The sequence below is a fragment of the Saimiri boliviensis genome, chromosome 14 (assembly GCF_048565385.1).
Source record: "Saimiri boliviensis isolate mSaiBol1 chromosome 14, mSaiBol1.pri, whole genome shotgun sequence".
Taxonomy (NCBI): domain Eukaryota; kingdom Metazoa; phylum Chordata; class Mammalia; order Primates; family Cebidae; genus Saimiri; species Saimiri boliviensis.
Window position 1 is genome coordinate 70,433,999 of NC_133462.1, and position 16,543 is coordinate 70,450,541.

The 16,543-nt window shown below is 36.7% G+C and overlaps 1 long non-coding RNA gene and 1 pseudogene across 1 annotated transcript in view; both read right to left on the reverse strand.

The window, feature by feature from the left end:
- Positions 1-7,607, reverse strand: part of LOC101038232 (nucleoredoxin pseudogene) — a 40,533-nt pseudogene extending 32,926 nt beyond the window's left edge.
- Positions 1-16,543, reverse strand: part of LOC141581077 (uncharacterized) — a 292,842-nt gene that overhangs the window by 68,817 nt on the left and 207,482 nt on the right. The window lies entirely within an intron of this gene.

Sequence of the window (16,543 nt, forward strand, 5' to 3'; positions counted from 1 at the left end):
CTACTTGCTTCCTCGGGTGATGGGTGGCATGAGCAACACGGTAAATTAACAATATTTGACAGGAAATTAGCATTTTAAGTGTAGACCACTTAATATACCTAACTCTGTGAACTTGAATAAGTTATATAAATTTTTATTCTAAGTTTCTGCATCTGTACAAGTATTATGGGATTGAATGAGATTTTATCTGAAATATTTTTAAGGTATAGAATCCTATTATCTTATAAAATTAAATTTGAAACAAGATGAAAATAACATATTACCACAAATATGAATCTGAATACAATAGAGATCACAGATGTAAAACTTATTTGGTTATCCATGCATATATATATCAATACACACACACACACACACACACACACACACACATATATACATATATTGATAGCATTTACAAAATCGAAGTTGTTTACTTTAATATGATCTCACAAGATAAGTAATTTTTAAAAATAGAAGAGAGATAATCTAGAAACAGTAAGAGCTAAAGAAAGCATACTTAGATTCACTGAATTAAAAAAATGTCTGAGGACCAAATAGGAGGCTTCTGATTTTAGTTATTAAAGGCAAAAATAAAAGAATAAATACTGGACTCAGAGCTAGCATAGGACAGTAGAAAGGCCTTCCCTAAGTTAATTCAGATAAATGTGCTAGACAGACGAAGGAGTTAACACTGTTTCAATGCTTGGAAACCCTTGCACTCAAGAATATAAGCTTTTGTGGGAGGCGGGAGTATTTCATATGAAGGCAGAGTATTTGCCATAGGAACATAGAGTTATTTTTATCAATGTAGTCTATAAGCTCTATTTCTACTTGCACATTCTTACATTCTTAATACAGAGCACATGGAAGTACAAATAAAGAACTATAATACAAAGAACCACACAAATTCCTACTGCTTTATTCTGATAAACACCTGGAATTTCTTAGATATTTGCCCTGATGGCCATTTCACCTACTGCATGATGATAAAGTAGTCTTTCTAACAATAGTCAAAATGCCCTTTAAATTTATATTTAGAGCCAAAAAAATCATAAGACAATACTTGGAGCATATACTATAACATTAAGCATTAACAATAAAAGGTCACAATTTCTTTATTCCATTTTTGTTCAATTCTCTAATAAGGAAAATAATCTTCCCATTGAGAAGATATCTATATCACTGTGGCTAAAAGAATGTGGATGAGAACATAACTTTCTCTACCAGATGTTCTTCTGTCAGTATAAACTGATAAAATAAACAGATCAAGCTATATAAAAAAAGATTATACTAAGTGCAATATATATATGGATTATACTAAGTGCAAATATATATATAAGTATATATATTATGTGTATATGTGCATGTATATAAGTACATTCATACATGTTTTGCACTTAGTAAAACCTATTTCTTTTAGAGCTTGAGCTATTTATACATAGTATATATAATACTGTAATGTATATTTTATACATAATATATACTACACTATAATATATATTATATAATATAATATATAATGCTATATATAATATATACTATTATATTACATAATAGTATATATTATATATTATATAATAAATATTTATAAATATATAATTTATGCTTTTTCTAAATTTTATATATACAATATAATATAAATTATATATTTATAAAAATTTTTAAATTTATGTTATATATTTTAAATGATATAATTTTATAATATATTGTATATACATAATAATAGATATTATTACATGTAAGAATATATAATACATGTTCACACACACATGCCTATATTTATATATAGGAGCTGTTACAATAGAATCAGGTGATAAATATTGATTTTATATGTAATTTATAAGCACACATACACACACATGCACATACATGCACAAACATTCACACTGGGAGGCTATGCCCTTGGGTATGTTACCTGGAAAAGATTCATAGAGGCTACACTGACTGAATCCTGCAGGAGAGATCTGATTATAGCAGATGTTGCACCTCAGAATTATCAGTTAAGAGAGCTGCTGTGTTTCTACACCAATGTACCCAACAGTCGGTTAAGAGCTGCCCTCAGGAAACCATTTATTCCCATAAAGGCTCTGCATGAGCATAGGCTATGTAGCTCTAACCAGCCGAGGCAGCCCTCCAGAAAAAAAAAAAAAAAAAAAAAAAAAAAAATGGTTGCTGGATGAGAATGGGAGAGCAACCTTGTGGTCAGTGTGCAGGAAAATGGAAATGGATTTGAGGGAATGTGAGCCAAGCACTGACAGCTGCTGCTACACTCCCTCAGAGGAGATTTGCACTCAACGTGTGTCTGGGCTCTCTTTCTTCAGATTCTCACCAACTATTGGAAAACTATTTAGATAGCAGATTATCAACTCTACAGATGACTCAAAGGAGGGAGGAATAGCTAAGTTAGATCAAGACTGGAAACGTTTTTGAATCACAGACTCAAATTAACAGAATAAAATTTGATGGGGATACAATAAAGCCCTCCCACTTAGCCTCCAAAAATCATCTGGATAGGTGTGAGATGAGGAAGAGGTGCAGTAACAACAATTTATGTGGAAAAGGCAAGGCCTTGCAGTTAACACAAGTTCAATGTGAGTCAATCACGCCATAATGCAATAGTACTGCCGGACCTCACACAGAGAGACAGTTAAAGAACTAAATAAAGCTGCCTAACTAACACAGACCAGGAAAGAGTTAGGATAAAAAGACTGACTGTGAAAGGGGATTATATTTATTTCATATTCTCTAAAGGGGAAAACTAAATAAAAAGAGTAGAAAGTACAGGAAGGCAGATTCTGACTCAGGGTAAAAAAGAAGTCTTTAATGATTAGTGCCAGACACATGCTTTTTTAAATAAGTGCTTGGAGTTGTCTGACCTGCGGCTCGATGAAATTCTCCAGATATGCTGTGGAGGTGATTTTTGTTTCGAATTGCGGAAGAGAGGGAGTTTGGAGTGAGGACTCTGCATCCCCATTCAACCTAATCCTTCCATGATTCTGTAAATTTGCTTGGCAATTTTGAATGAAATGGCTCTCATATAAGCAGGAAACAACCAGAAGCACAAAGAGAAATACACAGGAGCCTGGAGAGTCCACCAGTAGATCTCTAAGTCACGGAATTATTGAAATTGGCAGCATCATTCAAAATTCATGCTCTACTGTCAGTATTTGGAAGGTAATGGGAAAGATTTGCTAATCCTGGTTACCTTTGCTTACGTGCATGTAAAGACAGCCAGGTGGAAAAAAAATCTTGGAAAATTTTCTTATGGAGAAAAAGGGGAAACTTGGACAAGTAAGGGGAAAGAAAACACAATGATGGGAAAAGATAAACACTGTGCATCTACTCACCTTTGCTCACCCCTATTTCCTACTCATTGTTGTTTTGGATATATTTACTTTTCTCTCCTCTGGGTCTGATCAACGGCTGACCACATCTGTTCAATTGGAAGTATACGTCATCTTGGTTTTGGAATATAGGCAAATATGCACTTAGTTTTTCTCCAAGCCAGAAGGTTGCTCAATGTTTAAGGCTTGTGCCGGTGGAAAGCCAGGAAACAGGGAACAATGGTATCAGGATAGAGAGCCACGCAGTAGAGAAGATTAGATTGTTGTCATTCTACATGCCTGTGGGCCATTGCTGTGACCTTTTCAAAAGAGGATCATCCTACCCATAAAATAGAACACCACACAAATTATGATGATATTTTATCTAAAAAAACCTCTATCTTCTAAGATCTCAAAGTATTTTGACTAATTAACAAATAATCTTTACAAATTTCCTAAGGAGATTGCAACAATTATTATCTTCATTTTACATATGAAAAAGAACCCCAAGAGTAGTGAAGGAGTAGAGAATAAAGGATCTGAAGAGGAGAATGGAAGTCTCTTGGAACACAGTTCAAAAGCTATGTAATAATCATCCAGGTTTCCCTGAACACAATTTTTATTAGCACTGATGATCCCTAAACAAATATGTTAGAGGCCTTAGGAAATAAGGTCACCTGGAGAGATTTTGAAATGACAGAATAATTACATTACATCCATCTGATTTGGCAAGGAAACTTTTAAAACTTGCTGCAATATAAGCTTTAAGCACTGCAACCTCTTAAACAAAGGACATATAGAACTGTACTGATTATTCTCACTTTTGGGGATAAATTTTCTACCCTAGTTAGGTATGTATTTAGGTCCAAGGTGTTTACAAACATTACTGTTTGAAGTACTATGGCTGTTTTTTATTATCCATATTTAAACACACACACACACACACACACACACACACACACACATACACACACACAGCAAAAGAAGAAAGTAATGCATAGGCTGTATCTTAATAATAATAGAAGATGTAATCTCAAAATTCTCTGGATTGCCTTTGGAAGAAAACCATAAAGATGTAATGTTCAGTTCCTGGGCATGATGGCTCACATATGCAATGGCAGGAATGCCAAGGTGGACAGATCACTTGAGCTCAGGAGTTCGAGACCAGCCTAGGCAACATGGCAAAATCCCATCTCAAAAAAAAAAAAAAAGAAAAAGAAACATACACACACAGAGGAATTCATTGTTGGAATTAAAGGATCAACTGATTTTTATTTTATTTTATTTCATTTTATTTTTGAGACAGGATCGGGCTCTTGTCACTGAGGCTGCAACGCAGTGGCATGATCAAAGCTCATTCGACTTCTGCCTCCTCGGCACAAGCCATTCTGCCACCTCAGGTTCCCAAGTAGTTAGGATTATACGTGCATGCCACCATGCTTGTCTGATTTTTGTATTTTCTGTAGAGATGGGATTTTATCACGTTGCCTAGACTGTTACTAAACTCCTGAGTTCAAGCGACCCTCCCATCTCAGTGTTCTTGGGATTAAAGGTATGAGCTACTGTACCCAGCAACTAATCATTTGATCTTTATGGATTTTTTCCAAAAGCAATCTGGAGAATTTCGAGACTATATCTTTTATCATTATTAAGATATAGGCTATGCATTAAATTATTTCTTCTTTTACTTCACATTCAGTTCCAAATTACACAAGCAAATGATTTACACTAAATGCATTTAGAATATTCTTGCAGCAGAAAAGTGGACAGGTATTGTGAAGATGATATCAAAGGCTAAGGCAAACACACATGTGCAAAGGTTTGATTCCTGGCTCTGAAGCTCTTGATGGATATAGTACTTTGGTGGCAAAGGAGAGCAAATAACAGATTGAATAACTTTTTCAAGCTAGATGAGCACAATAAAAATGTACTCAACCAAAAATTTCCTGCCTACAAGGATAAGGAAATCAAAACAGCTGAATGTTTAAGAAACTTAGAAACTATTTTATTCGGTAAGGATGAACACATAGGCTTGGAATCCAATGTTCATTTGCCTTTTTGCTCTCCTCCATATAGAAACAGACTGAGGAAAATCCCATATGTAAAAATTGAAACCAGGCAACAACCTTTCTGATTATAAGCTGGAACAAAATCTGGAGCCAAACTAAGAAAATAAAAGAAAATCTACAATAAAAAGAATGGAATATAGAAACTCCTGAGAGTTTATTATTTGTCTCTTTAGAGGTGATAAAAAAAAAATAGCCACAGCACCTCCAACAGTGAAGTTTGTAAATACCTTGGACCTAATAGATTGTAGAGGTCATTTGCACTTAATAAGCTGCAAGTTCCTTTTACAACTACAATAAAGCTCTCTGATGTTTACTTATTGTGAATAAAATGGACGTAGAGATAGTAGAGACTGCAAAGCAAAGTGAAGAACTCTTGAATCCAAGACTGAGAAATCCTAGATATATACTACTGTACACTAAGAGAAGCAATTCATTCTCATCCAAAGTTCGATGAAAAATATGTAAACATTTGAAATCAGTTCCTAATTAGCAAGCATTTATCGAATGTGGACTATGCTTTGAGTGCTCTGTGTAACTGTAGCTCTTAAACTTTATAGCTAATTGGAAACCACCTGGAAAGTCTGTCAAAAATTCAAATTCCCAATTCTCGTCTTTGGACATTCTGATTAGTAGGTCTGGGGTGGAACCAATATATCTGCATGTTAATCAAACACTCTAGGTTGTGCAGATATTCTCTTGATCAAATTCTTTTTTTTTTCAACATGTATTTTAGATTCCAGGAGTGTATCTGCAGGTTATACTGTGTGATGGTGAGGTTTGGGGCATGAATAATCTCATCATCCAGTACTGAGCATATTACTCAATAGTTTTTCAACATTTTACCCCCACCCTCCCTCTAGTAGTTCCCAGTTTCTGTTCTATTCTTTATGTCCGTGAATACCCACTGTTTAGCTCCCACGTACAAGTGAGAATATGTGGTATTCGGTTTTCTGTTCCTGTATTAATTCACTTAGGATAATGGCCTTCAGCTGCATCCATGTTGCTGCAAAGGACATGGTTTCATTCATTTTTATGGTCGGGTAGTATTTCATAGTTTATATGTACCACATTTTCTTTATTCAATTGACCATTGATAGGCACCTAGGTTGATTCCATGGTTTTGCTATTGTGAATAGGGCTGTGATAAACATGTAAGTGCATGTGCCTTTTTGCCGCATGTAGAAAGATTTTTAGTAGGAGAGACTGGTTTTCTTTTCTTTTTTTTTTTTTTTTTTTGAGACGGAGTTTCGCTCTTGTTACCCAGGCTGGAGTGCAATGGCACGATCTCGGCTCACCGCAACCTCCGCCTCCTGGGTTCAGGCAATTCTCCTGCCTCAGCCTCCTGAGTAGCTGGGATTACAGGCACGTGCCACCATGCCCGGCTAATTTTTTGTATTTGTAGTAGAGATGGGGTTTCACCATGTTGACCAGGATGGTCTCGATCTTTTGACCTCATGATCCACTCGCCTCGGCCTCCCAAAGTGCTGAGATTACAGGCTTGAGCCACCGCGACCGGCCAAGACTCAAATGCTAAAAATTGGGTTGGAAGTTATTTATTATTTGGAAAACGCTTTCTTTTTCTGAATCCAAAATATAATTTCCTTTTATTCATATTTTTAAAAAATTTTGACAGATAGTGATCTTCATCAAAAAGCAGATACCCTGAAGATTTATTTAAGCAGAAAACTATAGAGAGTTCCAGTACATCAGAATTGCGTCTACACAAATGACTCCATTTTTATCCATTGCTGGCTTTGTTTCTGAATGATGAGCCAGGATACCAAAGAACAGTCCATGATTTGTCCCCTCCCAATTTTGTTTGTCTCTCTGCAGAAGGAATTCTGGATTATTATTCAGTACTGGGCAGCATGCCAGAGTTCAAGGGTTGGCAGGAAGAAAGGGAACCCTCCTTAGATCAGAGGCTCCCAGTAACGAACAAATGAAAACAAAGGAAGATGAGAAAAGGGTGGAGGCTGGCTGTGGGTTGCTGACTTTCTGAGTTTCTATTTTAGATCATTTGCACAGAATCATTAGGGCGGATGCCATTTCTAAACTATTATGAAGGTCACCAGAAATGAGATCTGGCATCTGGATAGCTTTCTAAGTGAGTTTTATACTGAAGCTTTACCAGAGAAAGCGCCTTAGCACTTGTGAAAACATTATCTGAAGGTGTAGCCTGACACTGTGCTTTGCCAGCAAACACAGAAACACTGAGCATAATAAAACCTTCCATAGTTCAAGATCATTGAGGGCTCCAGTGCAGAAACTTTATCAATTTATCAGATTGGAGCTGTCGCTGTAGAATGTGAAATCTCTTCTCTCTTGCCTAACTAAATAGCACTATTCATGCTTACTGTTTGTCCTCTTCTTTGGCATTTTCTCTATCTCTTTGCTGTTTTCAGATCCTAGACATATGAATTCCCCAAAGGCCATCATTTATTTTTCTTTCCTTATTATCCTTCCCTCGACATCGCACTGAATCTCAGCTTCTACATCTACATAAATAGTTCCCCAGCTCACATTCTGATCCTGACTTCTCTTCTGAGATCCAGATCCATATTTTCAATTGTCAATATTATATACCCTGTCTATCTAGATGAACCTTGTTCAAAACACCTTAGGGGAAAAATTCACATAATGTTTCTTTAATAAAAAGCATGAGTAGGTTGCTACATATATCTTAAATTGGCTTTTATATTCATAACACAAGTGTCTGCCACCTGAATGCCTCCAAACATCCAGACACCTGGAATTCTTTCATAATTAAAGAGGATGAAAAGCTGAAAACTGCATCCCACATAGTGTCCCTCTTGATATCTCCAAGAATGTTTGAAGGAGAGGGAGCAGGTGGGATGGAAGGAGAGGCTGTATTTTTCCCCGTCACTTTGCCTCGTCCTCTTGCGCTCCAATTTCCTGCTGTGGTTAAGCTCTCTGTCTTAGAGGCTGCTTTCTTCTATATGTTGCACATACACCAATGACTCCCAGATCTGATCTCTTCCTTGAGCTCTGGAATAAATTTCCTAAATGCCTTTTCAACACTCGATTTAGATATCTAACAAGCATTTCACACTTAATGTACCCCAAATTGGACTTGTCTCCCACTCCACACCTGTTTCTGAAATATTCCCCATCTCAGAAAATGATTCTACCATTCATATTGTTCCTGGGCTAAAAACCAAGGAGTCATCTTTGACTTTCCTTTTTTTTTCATATACCCTGTAACCTGTCTGCCCTATTTTCAAAATATATACTGAATACAACCATGTTTCACTCCCTCTGATACTATCATAGTGCCCCACCTGGATAACAGCAATAGACTTTATTATCTGTTGTCTTATTGTCTTACTGTCTATTGTTCCATGCTTGCCTCTACATTCTAATCTCTTCACAAAAATCACTGTGATACTCCAAACATCAGTCAAATCATGTCACTCTCACATTCTAACTGTCTTGTGGCACCTGCTCACACTTCGGCTAAAAGTCAAACACTTTCGTGTACATGGTTGACCATGACCTTGCCCTCACCTACCTACCTACCTGTCTTCATTCCTGTCACTTTCTCCATGGTTTCTTCAAGCTCCAGCCACCATAGCTTTCTTGTTCTTTTAACACAACAAGCTCTTTCTGTCTCAGGACATTTGTATTTGACATTAGTCTACATGGAATGCTCTTTCATCAGTTTTCTATGGTCTGTAATTTTGTTTAGAATTTTCAGCATAATAGGATTCATTTTAACCCACACTATGGCAGTCGATAGCACTTGGATTGTCCTAAACTAGAATGTACACATGTTCCATTTTCTTAGTTCTTAACTTTTTTACTTACAGCATTTATGTTCACTTTAAATTATATTACCTATTTTATTATTTACTTTTCATGCTCTCCTCATTCCCCTCCACCCTGCAGAATATAAGCTTTATGAGGATAGGATCTCTAGTGCCTGGCAATATATGTTTGTAGATTAAATAAACATGTGGGACTTGTCACTCAACTTTTAAAAATTTTATTTTTCTCACAAATAATAATAAGATTGAAGTGAGTATATCTTTGAATATTTGTATTACCTTTTGTTTGTCTGGAGAACAATTCAGTTGCCTTTTCATCTGGCCCATCTTGGCTACATCCTGGTGGAGCATTCCCATTCATATTAAGTATGCTACCAGAGTGCCCCAATTAATCAAGGACACCTTTATACCTTTTTTAAAAAGTTTAGCTATCTGTGTATTTGATTTATATGGGAATGTCTCTGTATGTATGCATTCATATATGTATGTATTTATATATTCTATGTAATTTATACAGTAAATTATATAAAATATACCCAATATACCCAATGTGGGTATATTTGTGTACTATTTCTGTAGACATAGATTATTTATCCTTGCATAACTAAAGTTAAAGTTAAATGGACATTGTTCCTTTGTATATAATTTATTACAAAATGTATCCAGTATGACTGGGAGTGATGATACAGTATTCATCAAAGCGATCTGTTTTGCCTTATAGATAAAGGTAAGTATTGGCTAATAGAGTGCTCATTGTTTCATGTGATGACTCATTACTTTTCATGTGATGCCAAAAACATTGAGCTATGTGATTAAGCATCAGCAAATCTATAAGTGCTGCCTTAGCACAAAAATGCTGTTTTTTTCACCTCAGACTCCCTCCTATTTAAGTTTCCAGAGGAAACAGCAAGATGCAGTATGAAGAAAGCTGAGTAGGACTTAACCATGTTTCTCTCGCTGGAGATGTGGTAACTCTTGCATCACCTTGGTCCCCAGTTCCCACAGCTCAGACATTGTAACATAATGGCCATGGGCTGGGTTCCTTATGGCCATGCCTGGAATCACTGAGCTGGCTGTAACAGAGAGGTCATAGAAGCTTGGGCTGTAGGATTATATCATTAGTGACTTCTCTTTCATCTCTGGATTTAGTTTTGGAGGCTGATTCCATATTGGAAGACTGGGTACCAGAAAAGAAAGGATAAGACTCCTTACGAACAGCAGAGCCATCAGAAAGGAAGAGGTTGTGCATGGCAAGCCTTAGATTAACTTATAATTCAGTCTGAAACAGTACCATAAAGATGGCAGCATTGGTGTGCTCATAATTAGATTGCTTAGGGCCATATTAAAAAAAAAAAAAGGTATCTTGCCTTATTTTCGTTTATTTTCTATAAATCTCCAAACATCTACCACATTCAGATACCCCTTCTGAAGGGCTCCTTACAAACAGGTCACCACAAGAATGCACTATCAGTCCATGATTGATTGGGCACAAAACAAAAGCAGCTATAAAGGTTGGTCAGTAGCCTATTAATAGGATGACATGAGAGCTTGCGGAACTCATTCATTTTCTGTTTGATTTTAATGGCTGAAATTATTGGATTTCTTCAGAGTATGAACTCATATAGTATATCTTGGGAATATGTACATATAGAGAGAGTTAATTTGAAAACAAAAAGTAAGTGATTAAGTCACAACAATGGTATATTTTTAAAATGTGAGAAAGCAATCACCAGAGTTCCTACTGATCACTAAGGTTACTATCAATTCAGAACTCCTGCTGCGTCCTATTTTCTGAGAGGACCGGTCATTTCTCTTTCTTCTCAAATGACCTTATAATGAACTCCCACTTCCTAGGGTAAGCAGAGTGTATTGCTCATTTTTTCACCTTAAATTAGGCCATAAATAATAGTCTACTTAGTGACTAACACACAAGGTCTTTACCTTTCGCTCTTTATCTTCCACAGGCCTTGACAACACAGGGGCACTGAAAAGTCAAGAACCCTTTCATTTCCAAGCAAATAGGCATTGTTACCTCCCATCTTTACCTAGGGCCAAATTACAACAAGGATCCCAAAATACCACAAGCACATCTGAGGACAGGCATATTGGAATAACAAAAAAAGCAGCAAATGTACCACACATTTTAAGAAGGAGTAGATTATCCTGGTCTATAGCACACATTGCAATCTTTCTTACATGTCATGACTACCTGCTTCTATTTTTTTAAGCACTGGTGGAGGCCAATGTTTTTGAGAGTGCTCTTTACCCAGGAGAGAGACAGATCAGAAATCCATCTGTCTTACTACTTTCCATGAATGAAAGGCTACTTATGTTTGATTAGTGGGTCTGAACCTTGGCTAAACTAACCACGTCCTCAGTCAAGGCTCTGAATCCTGCTGAACACTATCTATAGACAAAATAGAAGGTGTTTCTCCTACTTGACAAATTCATTGTGTTATTTAGGGTTCTCCAGAAAAACTGAACAAATAAGATGCATGCATACATTCACACATATGCATACATATCCATCCATATGTATATTTAGAGAGAGAGAGGCAAAGTGAGACAGAGGCAGATGCGACAGGGAGATGGAGAGAGAGAGCAGAAAGACACAAAGAAATGTTAAGGAATTATCTCACACAGTTGTGAGGGTTAGCAAGTTTGAAATGTATAGTTCGGGTCAGCAGGCTGGATGCTCATGCAAGATTTCTTTTTCAGTCTTGAAGAGAATTCCTTCCTTGGAAAATACCAGTCTTTGCTCTTAAAGACAACTGATTAGACATAGGCCATCCAGATTTTGGATGGTAATCTGCTTTACTATACATCTACTGATTTAAAAGTTAATCACTTCTTAAAAAAATACCTTTATGGCTACATATAGACTGGTGTTTGATCAAACAAATGGGTATCATAGTCTACCCAAGTAACACAAAAATTAATTATCACATACATTATTTCTGACTTAGACCAAAGCTTACCTTTTAACTCTTTATGGGAATGAGGCAAAAGAACAGTCTAAACATAATTGCAGAGCAATTTTATATAAAATACATAGGTAAATGGTTTTGGCCTGCTTGTTTCCAGTATACAGATGGTGCTCCTAATGAATCTGTTTGACTAACAAAAGCAGAGGATTTACTTTTTATGTCATTTGGCTGACTGACAATGATACATCTCCAGGGCTACCGCATGTGGTTGTATGGATTGTGTATTGCATCAAAGTGCCTGACAGCAGGGACACGGAGGACTGCAACTCATCCCACACTCCACTTTCCAGGCCACGTGTCCCTGTGTGAAGCTGTGCCCTTCCTGCGGCAAGAGCACCTTTCTGTCTTCTTTGGGCAGAAGTGCCAAGAATTAACCAAGGCAAGCCAACAATGTGCCCACGGGGCTGTGGCCCCCCAGAAGAGGTACCTTCTTTAAATTTGCACAAAAATATGCTAGAAGCTGTTCATGGGCCCAAGCATCTCGGTATCTTTAAACATTCTTTAAGACACACATCCCAACAACTCAAAAAGGTTTTTCCTCCCTCTAACTGAAAGATGAAAACAGAGATTATTGTATGTTAAATGCATAATTAGCTTTTCATTCTTCCAGTTGCCAGAACCACCTCCTTTTCTTCCTGCTGGTACAGGCCCCATGGCTCTCTCAGAAATGTTTCCTCCTAGTTAATCCTCCTCTCAAAACAGTGTTGAGTCTAGAGACTGTGCTCTTTCATGCCTCACTCTGCCAACAGATAATATAAATGACTCCCTTCCTCTCCTTACCCTTCTTTTCCCTGCCCTGAGTCATAACATGGTTTCTTTTGTACTGGTTTACCCCTCCTTAGCCAAAAAAAAAAAAAAGAAAGAACAGAAAAGAAAAGAAAACTACTGTCAATTTTTTGTCTTTAGTTTTCAAAAAATACTCTGGCAGCATTTCCTAAACTATTTTTTTTGCATATTCATCAACTATATAGTATCTATGCTTTGTATCTTACTTCTCCACTTCTATGCTTACTTTTTTTTTTTTCATCTGACCAAGACTGGCTAACTGCTCTTGGAAATCCCCTGATCATTAATTTTGTTTGTCCCAAAATGGAGGTCTCCACCTTGAAGGCATCTGTGGAATGCTTTCCTCTACCTGCTGGAGATAGGTACCATACTACCTGAAACTCCAAGTTAATCATTTCATCAATTAGGCCAGGAACCTAATCTTCTTTGAGTGGATCACTTTGTTTCACTGGGCAGTTTTCTTCTTTGCAATTAATGTTTCAGGGAATGATTTATCATGACTATGGTTATTTATTATTTCCTATGAACAAGTCTCCTATCCTGTGATAAGTAGTAAATTTAGTAATTGAGAGTAACTTTCACCAAAATAACAACATCACAACCTTCAGTTTCAAACAGAGCTATCGATTACAGAAGTCACTGGAGAAATTGAGGGCATCCTCCCTGACGCTACCCTGGAAGAACTGCTATTTCTTGGTCACCTACACATGAATGATTACAGGGCTGGGATGACAATAACAACACTTTAATAACTCTATACAGATACTCATATATCTATAGCTTATCTAAAACCCCCTCCTCTCTCCAAATTGGATGGTAAAGTGGGCAAGAGAGCATTTGTTGAGGCCAAGATGAAAGTAAATATCTGGTAATGGATGCCACAGAAGGAGGAACAACAGGCTTTCTGTCCCAGTGTATCTCACCTGGCTATTTTGTATATACTCAATGCCTCTAAAATGTCCATGTTACTTTTCAATTATTAATACTGTGCCAACTCCAATCATCAAGCTTGTGGTTATTGAGTCATTAATCCTTACCAACATCTTTGGGTAGATAAAAGACACCTCATTTTGCTGCTGAGAAAACACACCGAAATAAATTAAATGACTTGCTTGAAGTTACCCAGGAAGTTAAGAACTATTTTTCAAACCTACATGTGTCTAATTCTGAAGTCCAACCTCTTAAATCCAAAGTTATAGAGTTCACCTCTTATACCACAACGTGTTTCTCTATGTGGAGTTATTGGTAGAAGGGCTAAAAGCTAAAAGCTTGGATCTGAAGTCACAAAACCTGGTTCCAAGACTGTTCTCTGTCACTTGCCAGGTGTGGCAAGTCACCTACCTCCCTCACATATTAAGTGAATAAGAATAATTTTACCATTCTCATCAGAAATCAAATTAAATAACATGGGAAATACTTGCAAAGCTGCAAATTACAGTTAAATAGTTGGCATTATGTGACTTTGTAAGCATTCTTAAGTCACTTTTTAATGCAAATAATATGTCTAAAAGTGGAGAGACATTCCTTAAGGGTGGAAATCAGGCCTATCAGTTATTGGAGTGACTTGCTCTCAGAACTCATTTTGTGCCTGATATAAAAGACCCTCCTGACCCTAATCCACTCATTCATGTTACATACAGATTTTACATGATTAGTGCACTCTCCAGTGCCTTAGAAAGAGAAGGTAGTGGAGAATTTTAGAGTTTATGACTGTTGGGTGTTGGTGACAGGAATTCTAAAATGTGTAGTGAGGTATGTATGTGTTGTTGAGAGGCATGGATTGAAGAAGGTGGAAAGGTCAACTGATGTAGCTTTGAGTTATGCTGCTTAATATAAATACATTATCAGGTTTTCCTTTATCTGTGGTATTTTCATCCATCTCTTTCTATTAGTCGCTTTACCTGTCCAGTGTTACTAAGATATATAACCATTAGCTCAGAGAATGATTGCTTTCTTATTTATCTATTCCCCTTCTTATACATTCTACATTGACAATCATCTGTCCCTGTGACTTACTCATACTGATCAGTTCAGTAAACATCTTTGGGATGAATTCTTTGCTTGGATTACACAAACATTCCTATGATCTTTTTTTCTGGCTTCACTGCAGTTCAAAACTAAGGAAAACACTACTTTAAAAAATATGTTGTGGAGTAATAAATATATCTGGGGTCCTAGAGTCCCTTAAGACCTACTTTTTTCCCTATTGGAGGAAAATATACCACCATTCCCTCTCTCCCACCCCTAACATCACACACACAAATGATAGTTGTATTATGGTCATCCTCACTGTGCAGTTTATCAAAGAATAATAGTAAAGAGTCTTATCAAGCAAAGCACAAGCTAGGTTTTCTTTCTCTTATGGGTACGATTCTTAAAGTTTTATATTATTTCCCTAGGGCTGCCACGACAAATTACTGCAAATTTGGTGGCTTAAGACAACGGAAATGTATTCTCTCACCATTCAAGAGGATAGAAGTCCGAAATCTGAGTGAGCAGAGTCATGCTTTCTCTGAGGGCTCTAAGGGAGAACCTTCCCCATGCCCTTCTCTTAGTTTCTGCTGTTACCAACAATCCTTGGCCTTCCTCGGCTTGCAGCTGTGCAACCCAATCCTGTCTCCATCATCATATGGTGATTTCCTTGTATTTTCACATTGCCTTCCCTCTGGATGTGTCTATCTCTGTGTCTTTTCTCCTCTTCTTATAAGGATGATTATTATATTGGATTAAACACTCACTCTTCTCTAATATGCCCTCATCTGAAATTTTGCCTTCTACAACTCTGTTTCCAAATTAGTTCACATTCTCAAATCTGGGGAAAGACATGAATTTTCGGGCAACGTAATTCAATCTACTACAGGTTTCAAATGAGGCAATGCCAGAAATCAACACTTGAAATTTATTTGTTGCTTTGGTGGTAAGTTTCAAAATAACGAATATAAACCCACAGAGGTGAAAATGGCTTTGGGAATAGGTTCTTCTAGAAGGAACTGGGTGATCAGTAGTGACCTTTCTGGCCCCACAGCAGAACTCTTTCTTTACTTACACCTGTGACTACTTCAGCCAAGAATACAGTATTGATACATAGTAATTGGCCTCTGTAATGATGAGCTTTATAATTACATCCACAATTCCTTATCTTCAATTCCAGAATCTATAAAAAACTGTTTTTTTTTTTTTTTTTTTTTTTTTTTTTAGTCTAAGCATGATACCAATTCTCTTTTGGTGTCAAAACCTGACTTGAACTGACATAGTTTGTTTTAATAACATAAATGTTTACGTGTTTCACTACAAAAATATTATTTGATTAGGGGTGCTATCCTGATCCCACTAGGAGTTTTATTTACTATATAAGCTACTATACTATGTATACTCTGTATTACTTTTTAAAATTCTACAAAAAGAATCCTAAATATGAACTCCCAAATACATATGACGTTAAGGATTTTGGATAAGCAAATACAGGCCTATTTTTTTCAATTTAGGTTACTTAAATGAAGCAGAAAAGCTGCTACCACCAGCTTTGAGTTTTTCTAGTCCAGTGGTTCTCAGACATGCCTGAACATTGCAATCACCTAGGAGGCTTTTGAAAATCCTAATACCTAGGCTTC